Source organism: Elephantulus edwardii, unplaced genomic scaffold, assembly GCF_000299155.1.
Source record: "Elephantulus edwardii isolate Elephantulus edwardi_28Jun2011 unplaced genomic scaffold, EleEdw1.0 scaffold00097, whole genome shotgun sequence".
NCBI lineage: Eukaryota > Metazoa > Chordata > Mammalia > Macroscelidea > Macroscelididae > Elephantulus > Elephantulus edwardii.
In genome coordinates this window covers 6,035,951-6,045,941 of record NW_006399847.1, presented here as the reverse complement: position 1 = coordinate 6,045,941, position 9,991 = coordinate 6,035,951, and positions in this window count along the sequence as shown.

Genomic DNA, 9,991 nt, shown 5'->3' with positions numbered 1-9,991 from the left:
TTGCTTCTCCTGTGATTTACAGCTTCTGAAACACGGTTGACTTATGAAACCAACTCCATGATTTGAATATGCTTATCTCTTCTCGGCTCCATGTCACCAAGTCACAGATTCTTACTCCAACCCCCAGCACTCAATCGAATGAACACATGGATGTTGATATCTTTTTTGTTTGGTTTTTGTGTTTGTTTGTTTGTTTGTTTGTTTCACAAATAAATCACAGGACAAGTGTGAGGGGGTAGTTTTTTGTTGACTGTTGGAATCAAGGTTGGTCTGTAAATGTTCATTAAAAGATCTCAAATTAAAATCATTAAAAGGAGTAGGCTTACTGGTTGGAACCCAAGATGGTGGCTCGTAGTCACTGTTCAGGACCACCATGGCTCCAGTTGCAGCTAAACAATGGAACAAGGCTATGAGGTGAACAACCACTTATGGGGGAAAAGCACATGCCCTTGACCATTTGGGGTTAAAAGGGCAGCTTTTTCCAAGAAAAAAGTTCAGAAGGCCAAAGAGGTTAAGAAAGAGGGAAACTTAGGAAGGAAGCCTGAGAGGGTATTACCTTGTAGGAATTGCAGTCAGTATCACAAAACAAAATGTGTGTGATTATTGCATAGAAAATGGATCTGTTCTGCAAACCTTCACCCAGATCACAATAAAGATCCGAGCATAGAATGAGTCACTGTCCACTCTGACCTCTCTTTCCTTATCTGATAAATAGAAGAGTGGTATTAACCTACTACACAATTCATTTACTGCTTCGAAGCTATCTGAGATCTTTTTGACAAAGAGTATGAGACCTTGCACAGGGAAGGGAGAATGTTCTGGTTCAGATTGAGTTAACCAAGAATAGCTTGAAACTTAAAATGACACAATGACAGTGGGATTTTCTTGGTTATAGTTTGTAAGCTGATTAGTGTGAAGAATGGTTTAAATGTTTGAAATCCAGAAAACATTCTTTTTATCCAAGCTTCTAAATTAAGATTCCTTAATATTCCATACTTTTAAAAAAACCAAAACAACAAACAACCAAAACCCCAAGAGCTGAAAGTTTTAGGCAAAGGGGAGAGTAAATGAGAATGAAAAGGTTGCCACCTTGCACTTTCCGTGAGCAGAAATATTCCAACCAATTTTAAGTGTACAAGCCTTTAAACTCCAGAGAATAAATCCCTTCTTTTCAAATGGTTCTAAGTAGTCTGTTGCTCATGGTTGTTGCTATGTGACCTTGACTCAAAACCACCTCATAGCTTCACCTCCTCCATTGGTTTTCAGTGGTGGTCAATCACACTGGTGGCCTGAACCATGTGCTTTGGGCTGTTACTCACTGAGCAAATGTCACAAAAGCAACCAATAAATGGAAAAACGAGGCAGATAGCGGTGAAGGGATGATTAGATACACAGGTTTTGAGCAGTTCAGAATCAGACACTTTTAAAAATTAACTTCCATACACTTTATGATGATGTTATAATTATATACTCAAACCTCTTTTGCTGACATTAAGCATCCAGGGTTGCTTTAATAGCCTAGTGGTAAGAACCTCGGTCCCAAAGATACAAGGTCCAAATCCACCAGCTGTTCCGCTGGAAAAGGGCCAGCAGCCTCCTCTTGCGTGGCTCTAAAAATCCTCTGGAGAGTCACCGGTGAGTATTCTGACTCGGCGACACACAGCAAGAAATATCCATGAGTGGTGCACATGGTTAAGCACTAATTGAAAAACGCCACTCAAACTCATGGCCGTTGAGTGGGAACAGACTCATAGCTGACTGTCTAGAGGTTTTCAGAGGTTGTAAGTTGCATAAGGGAGATTGTTCATTTTTCTCCAGCAGAGCAGCTGGTGAATTTGTACTACCAGCCTTTGGGTTGGCAGCACAGTTCCTTACCTTTCAGGCCACGAGAGCTCCCTGCTAACAAGGCTGGCAGTTAAAATGCACCTGCAGGATCCTCAAAAGGAAGGCCTGACAGGATCCTTCTGAAGGATCTTAGTCAGTGGAATGCTGATGGAACACACACAGGAGGCCACCATTGCTGGAATTCACTCCATGGCAACTGCTGTCTATTTGCTGACACATATTAATTGATTTTCCATTCATTTTGGGGGCCTTGTTTTTTGATAATTCCTTCAGAGCAGCTTGAACTTCCTCCTTCATCACTGTGGCCTCTTGATCATATGTTGTTTCATAAAATTTTTCTGTGGCAGCCAATTCTTTTTTAGAATAGTCACTCAGTATACTCCTTTCATCTTCTTCTGGTGCTTCCTGGGTCATTCAGCACTCTGCTCTCAGCATCCTTAAGTGTTGCAACTCGAGGCTTAAACTTGTTCTTCAGTTCGGTCTGTCGAGACAATGAGCTTGGTGGCTCAGGGCAGGGCAAGGTCCAGAGCTAATGTACTATGAGTCACGGGTGACTTGATGGCATATAACAACAACAAAGCTATTGCCTATATAGATTTCGATAGATGGTACTTATAAAGCTTACATAAATATGTTAAAAATGGAAAGGGTATTTTTCATTCACTAAGTGAAAACCTTCGTAATCCACATATTCATAATCCACGTCAGGACAGCGATGCACACCCTGGGCCAGCCATCAGCTTACTCAGTGTCTGAGCCTCAGAGTCCTCACTGGCAAATGGATTCCTATTCCCTGCATCAGAGAGAGGATTGAAAGAAAATTAAATGATATCATGTGGTAAAATGAAACGCTGATGTTGTTATTAGTCCAGTAGTTTTTTAAATCCGCACACACATTTCCTTTTTTTTCTCTGCAAATTGCAGTTTCCTTTATCACATGGGGAGATCCTGAAATGACCCTTCAAGATAAGGCCACGATGGGAAGGCTCAAGAGAATGAATTCAGACACAAGCAAATGTTTAATCAGAGATTCATAGTCACCTTTAAGTAAAGAACTTGTTCCCTTCCCTCCAACAGCCACAGAATCCTGCAGAGCCGAGTAATGAAGCCAGGTGCCCATGTGTCAGATCATTTGATAAGACAGAAAGATCTGATTAAAAAAACAATTGCTATAGCAGGTTAAGATGCATTTGCATCCCACGCAAAGTAGTTTTTCCCTTTGAACGCTGGATTTTCTTTTTAGGTTTTACTGTGAACAAGAAAATAACAAAGTGTGATTATTTATTAATGCATAACCTGGAAACATGGTGACACAGTGTAGAATGAAAGCCTTACTGTGTCCTTACACAGTGGGATACACAATCTTGCTAGACCCACTCAGCTTCATTCCTCTGCAGTACCAGGCACTCTGGATGATGACAGACTTTTGGTTCAAACAGACCTGGATTTAGCTTCTTCCTTTGTAAAATATGTTTAGCAATACCTACCTTAAAGAGTTGTGAGAACTATAAATTGAATCTGAGGCATGGTTCATGCCCAACTGCGTACACTCATTCTTTTGGTATTAATTTTGGAATTTAGATTTTTATCTACTTCATATACTAATGCCATTTCATTAAATGCAAAATGATTCACAGTTTAACAAACCAACATTCCATCTCAATAAATATGTTTCAAGCTAGCAGTTCTAATCCACCAGATGGATTTGGGAGAAAGATGGACAGTGTCCTCCTGTAAGAGTTTACAGCCTTCAAAACCCAATGAGAGCTTTTCCAGTGCAGCCAACTAAAATAATCCATGCCAAATTCAGTTCTGTTTCTTGCCTATGAAATGTTCTACATCAATCACTTAATTACTAAATAACTAAATAAAACTTTGGCACTTTTTCCCCCAAAGGGACAGAAGTGGTCCGTTTGATATTATTTAAGAGCATCTTAATTAACAGTGGGTACACATATGACCAATTTTTCCCATATTCTAACATCATAATAAATGCATTCTGGCTATATTTCTTTGAGGTCTGGTCTGCAATGATGCTCGTTCTAGTTGTAGCCAGGTTTCTCACTAGGTGTGGGAATCCATGGGAATCTCTGCTGTTTACAAGGCCACACCTTCTGTGTGCTCCATGGACTCACCATATTGATTTGCTGCTTTTCTGGCTGCCATAATGATGTTTACTATCAGAGACTCCAAAGGTACCAACGCTAACATTGTCAGAAGCTGCTAGGCACCCCTACCTCACTGAGGCCTGGCTGGGTGACTCTGTTTCCCACAAGTCCCAGCTGCCAAGAGGCACAGCACATCCTGTGGGTGGACTGGCAGTCCTTTTGCTGGAGACAGGGATACAGTGTCTGGGCACCAGGACATGGGTCATAGTGAGATATACTCCAAGTAGGTCCCAGGCTCCACATTCTGATGAAAAATGACGAGCATGTGATAAACGCTGAAGAAAATGTCCGCAACTTACAAGCATATTAAGACATTTTGGAGAAGGAAAAAGGACATTTTAGAATTTCTCAATAATGTATGGAGACCTTTAGTGGCTTCATGAGTAAGGAATTACACTGCGAAGTCACAGGCAGAAGATGACAATCCCCCAGCTGGGTCTAAAGAAGGATGAGCAGTCTCCGCCTGTGTGATTTACAAGCTCTGAAAACCCACTGAAGGGTTGGCTACGAGTCAGTTTCGACTGGATGCTGGTGAGCTTTGTTTTAGAGAAGGAATCACTGGAAGATTTGTGTGTAGGCGAGTGATATGAGACAAGGTAATAGGTTACTGTAGTCACGGGTGGAGACTGTTTGAATGGCAGTAGGAGAAGAGATGTCAGATGGGCAGCGAGGAAGCTGTCCCCTCCCTTCTACTGTGTCTCTTTTCTCTACATCTGGGTTCTTTTCCAGACGGTGCCTTACTTGTTCTTTTATGTTAGATATTGACATAACAAAAGCTAATAAAAAATGCATACATCTTCATTTTAAAAAGCTGGATGGATGACTTAGATATTTTCACAAAATTGATGAATCCTGGGAAATAATACGTGTTACAACATAATTTATGCTGTTCTTATATAGGTTGAGTAATTTGTGCTATCCTTAGCTATTTGCTTCATTTGAAAAGAAAAAGATTAAAATGAATTAAGTAATGCAGCAGCGAATACTGTTGCTTAAGTGCATATGAGGCCCGTTGTCAAAACTTTTCACTATGTGAAGAAAGTATTTAGTTGTTTCATGTCTTGTTCTTCTAATATATGAATGTGCTCTTATCTTTAGGTTACTCCATTTAGTGATTTGTTTTAACTGTAGCTTTAGTCTTGATTGTTTGTAGTTAGAAAAAGATGTCTGAGTGTGCTTCTGGAGAACTAAGCAGTGACATCGTGTTTCATGATGTGGGTTCCTGTCACCCAGCATTCCTGAATGAGCTTACTTATCTTTTTCATCGACTTATAGCTCTTTCAATTTTCAAACCTATAGCCCTAAAGCATCACAACAGATGAAAACCTTCTGCTTTTTAAACATGACAAAAAAGAACCTCAAAATCACATTGCCATTGAGTCAGAATTTACCATTTTGCACCCTCCGGTGCATTTTCAGCATCTGTAATTGTATGGGAGGAGATTGCCCATCTTTATTCTTTGGAGCAGCTGGTGAATCTGAACTGTTTGCTTTTAAGAGTTGGCAACACAACTCCTTACCTACTAGGCACTGGAACTCCCCTTGACAAGTATAAGGTAGCATAAATTCCATAGCTGGTTTTATTGGTCAGTGTTCTTGAAACATAATTTTGACAGGAAGAGATAAAAGTTGCATTTTGGACTTGTTATATTGAAAAACATTAAAAGATTCTTAAAAAATAATGATGTTATGATAGGCACAAGTAATACAGACTTGGTTCTCTGGATAATTGATCACACTGATTCAGCTGATGGCACGTAATTAATCTATTGTTTCTCTGAAGTGACTTAGTCCCTTCATTGCTTGCTTAATAATGCTGCTAGAATCTCATTTTATAATTCTCCTTGCCTTTTACTTCACCCAGCAGATTTGGAAAAATTTAGAGAGTTTCTTCCTAATTATTTCAATGCATAGAAGGAGGCTTTATCTGGGTGGTTGTGGTTGTTGTGTTGCACCATTGAGTTAACTACGACCCATAGTGACCCGATGCACAAAAGCACTGAACCCTGCTCTATCCTGGGCCAAGCTCACTGCCTCTGATACAACCGTCATTACCCCATTTACTATGTCAACCCATTTCATCTGGGGTCTTCCTTTCCTGTGCTATCCCTAAACTCTTCCAAGCATAGTGTCCTCTAAGGACTGGTCCTTCCTGGCAACATGCCCATAGTATGTGAGATGGAGCCTCAAAATCTTTGCCTCCAAGGAATAGCTTGGCTTCACTCTCTCCAGGACAGACCTGTTTGTTCCATTGGAAGCCCATGGTATATTCAAGACTCTTCTCAAGTACCGCAACTCAAAGGCATCTATTCTTCTGTCATCCTTAGTCATTCTCCAGCTCTCTGATGCACAGCAAGTAATTGCAAAGGCCATGGCCTGGATCAGGTTGCTCTTTAGCACTCTGGAGGGGTCCCTGACAGCAGATTTTCCTGATGTAATTCATCTTTTGATTTCCTGACTGTTGGTGCCAAGAATGTCGATTGTGGAAGTAGGCAAGATGAAATTGTTAACAATCTCAATCTCTTCTTCATCTATCATGATACTGTCAGTTGGCCCAGTGGTGAGAATCTTTGTTTTCGTAATATTGAACTTCAATCCATATTGCAGACTGCTGTCCTTGACCCTCTGCAGCAAATGCTTCAGGCCCTCCTCAGTTTTCATCAAGCAATATTATGTCATCTGCATAACACAGGTTGTTGATGAGTCTTCTTTCAATCCTGATGCCACATTTCTCCTCATAAAGTCCAGCCACCTGAATCATCTATTGTGCATAGATTGAAAAGGTCTGGAGACAGGATGTATCCCTGATGCACTCCTTTCCTGATTTATAACCATGCAGTGTTTTCTTGCTGTGTTCTAACAACTATATAGATTTCACATGATCACAGTCAGGTGTTCAGAGATTCCCATTCTTCTCAAGGTTATCTATCTCTTGTTGTGATCCACACAGTCAAATGCCTTTGTATAAGTCAGTGAAACATAGATAGACATTCCTGTGGTACTCTCTGCTTTCAACCAGGCTCCATCTGACTTCAGCCAAGATCCAACCAATTATCTGGGTAGTTCCCATCAAAAACAATTGATTAAGTGTTGTTATGTGTCATCATATTCTCAGTGTCAAGAAGACAAAGATTCTCACCACTGGACCAATTGGCAGCATCAGGATGGATGGTGAAGAGATTGAGATTGTACACAGCTTTAGTTTGCTTGGCTGCATAGTCAACAGTCTTGGCACCAGCAGCCAGGAAATTAAAAGGCACATTGCCATGGGAAAGTCTGCTGTTAGGGACCTCTCTAAAGTACTCAGGAGCAACAGTGTCTCTCTGGAGACTAAGGTGCGCCTGATACAGGCCATGGTATTTGCAAGCGCTTGTTATGCATCAGAGAGTTGGACAATGACTAGGGAGGACAGAAGGAGAGTGGATGCTTTTGAGCTGTGGTGCTGGAGAAGGGTACTGAATGTACCCTGGACTGCCAGGAAAACAAACAGATTTATCTTGGAGAGGATTAAACCAAGCTACTCCTTGGAGGCAAGGATTCTGGGGCTTCGTCTGACATACTTTGGACATGTTGCCAGGAGGGACGGGTCCTTGGAGAGGGACATCATGCTTGGGAGGGTGGAGGGACAGCGCAGGAGGGGAAGACCCTCTATGAGATGGATTGATTCGGTGACTGGGGTAATCGGGATGGGTGTGTCAGAGACAGTGCGATTGGCACAGGACAGAGCGGAGTTTAGGGCTGTTGTACATAGGGTCGCTATGAGTCTCAAGCGACTCAACGGCACATAACAACAACAACAACATGTATCATCAAATTGGAACCAGATCACAGCTGGCACTCCATGTGGTCTTCAGAGTCTGTAAATCACATGGGAGAAGAATGCTCACCCCCCCACCCACTCACACACACACACACACACACACACACACACACACACACTCTGTGTTGCTGGTGGATTTGAACCAGCTTTCTTTGGGTTGATAATGCAACTCCTTACCACTAGACCCCCAGAACTACTTCAGCTTATAAGTTCATGAGTGAAATATAACACATCTCTAAGAATAGTTTCTCCTGGCCTCCGTTTGGCCTGAGGAACAGGAATAGATGCTTCATGTGACTAGCTATCAGTCTAAAGAAACTTTGGCCCACACAGGACCTGTCTAGAGTGCAGTAAGTGGTGCATTTGTTTTGACTCTGAGCTACTTGTTTCAGTTTCACAGGCCAGCTGGACCAGACCACTAGGGAAGGTGCGTGCGGTTTACTGCAAGAAGGAGTTGTTTTGGGAAAAAAATGTTTGACCAAATGTTACTACTCTAACCTAAAATACAATTTGAGCAAGACAAAAGAGAGTGAGACTAGGAAACAACATTGAATCAAGCTATCTCCTTATACCACACTTTTGCTGTGCTCTTAGCCTTAGTATGTATTTTCAATTGCTTTTTATATTTTTATACATCTGAAAGTTAGGTGATAAGTAAGCAAGACCAAAGAAGATTGGATGCCTTTGAATTGCGGTGTTGGCAAAGAGAACTAACTGCCAAAAGAATAAACAAGTCTGTCTTGGATGAAGTATACCTAGGGTGCTCCTTAGAAGAAAGGATGGTGAAATTTCATCTATGTCAACTTTGAGCATGTTGTCAGGAGGCGCTGTCTTTGAACAAAGACATCTTCCTGGGAAAGGCAAAGGAAGACCCTTAACAGGATGGATTGGAGCTATAGTGGGCACAGGCATGTTGGAGATTGTGAGATGACAGAGGATTAAACCCTAGGCTCAATATGTGTCCTAGTCAACCACATCAACAACTGAGGGTACCTACCCAAATAAAAAACTGGTGGGCAGAGTCAGCGCTGTGTGCCATGGGCCCAGGAGTGCAGAGCACATGTGCTGGTAGAAAATTAGAGTAAAGTCCATGTACTCTTCTTTTCTTCCCACCCATTACCCCTGAAAACAACTTCTGCAAAAAGAAAATAAAATCTCTCTTTCATAGCCAAAAGTCTAATTTTATTCAGAATTGTCTTTTAGTATTTGGTCAGTAAATGTGAACAATTATAGTGATTTTTTCTTCTTTGTGACCCAAGGTAGAAATTAAAGCACATCTATCTTGTTCATGTGTTTTCAACAAGTTTTAAGTTACTGCACTAATCACCAAGTTTTAGAAAAATCCAAACTTGAACTTCATTAAACTTTTATTTGTGCCTTCAGCAAACAGCCTGATTATACTTGAACACCAAAGAGTTAGGACTCTTTTGAGCATGTGGTTTCTGTCATGTTGTTATGTGTTGTCAAGTCAGAACTGAGGCAGCTGCCCTCCAGTGAGTTTTCAGAGGCTATAAAATCACATAGGAGGAAATAGCTCTTCTTTTTCTCACAAGTCAGCTGGTGAATTTGAACCCTGTGCCTTTGGGTTGGCAGCACAACTCCTTACCTCTAGGCCAACCAGGCTTGAAAATACTGAGTGCTGTTCTGAACTTGTATTTCCTTAATGGTTGGGTGGTTTTGTTGTTGCAGAGACAAGCTGAATCTGTCAGGATGAGGTTTCCTATTCTAGATTTATGGTGGTGTTCTTAGCCACTTTTTGCTTACTTTCCTTCATTCTCAAAGGTACACACTGAATTCAGGAATCTGTTTTTTGACATTGACCTTCAGAAGTATCAGCTTGCACATGATTGGAGAGCCAGCATCAAAGATGGGAATGGCAAGGACCAGTGATCTCTGCATGTTTAACAGCTTTTCTTTTTCAGCTGCATTCCAGTGGGGAGGAATTGCTTTCATTTCTCTGTGTTCTTTACACATACATTGAGCAGTGTTGCTGATAAATTCTTTCCTTTTCTTAGCCTGTGGTCTCCTTTTAAACTTTTTCTGTTTGCCCACAAGGAATTGAAACTCTGAAGATTGCACTGGAGCGTAGAGAAGCCAAAGCACAAGGAAGAATTCAAGATACTAAAGAGCTGAACAGAAGATTCCAAAAGGCTGCTCG